Genomic DNA, 546 nt, shown 5'->3' on the forward strand with positions numbered 1-546 from the left:
TTACACTAATGATACAGGTATAAAACCCCTCATACAAAAATTAGGATGCATAATGGGGAAAAGTGTGGAAAATATTCAGAACTGAAAAAGTTCATACATAGAGAAAACCAAACTAAATGGCCATATCAAACACAAAATAATACCTCTGGTATGAAAAATAATTTGAAAGGGCACAAACTCTCACAAGGTCCGAAATCCCCTGCCACAGTAAGGCAAATTACCTCTATCCTCTTACCTTAGTGTCGGGGGATTATAGTTCATTTCTCTTCTAAAAAATTTTTTCCTCAGATGATTTATTCATAAATCTGATATAATTTGATAGTAATCTTTCTTTTTCTTCAACTTCTTTTTAAAATTATTAAACCCGTGCAAAACTAATCCTACTTTGGTACTTTAAAATCTAAATTCTTTAAGGGCAGAGGGATCTGCCCCTTTAAACAGTTTTTTTTTGTATATGGATTTTCATTTCAATAACAATTTTTCCCTTTGGCTTTAAAGCCTTAAAAGGTAAGACCCTCAGGAGTCTTTCTTCTCACCACATTTTAG

This window comes from Penaeus monodon, chromosome 21 (assembly GCF_015228065.2).
Source record: "Penaeus monodon isolate SGIC_2016 chromosome 21, NSTDA_Pmon_1, whole genome shotgun sequence".
Classification (NCBI taxonomy): Eukaryota; Metazoa; Arthropoda; class Malacostraca; order Decapoda; family Penaeidae; genus Penaeus; species Penaeus monodon.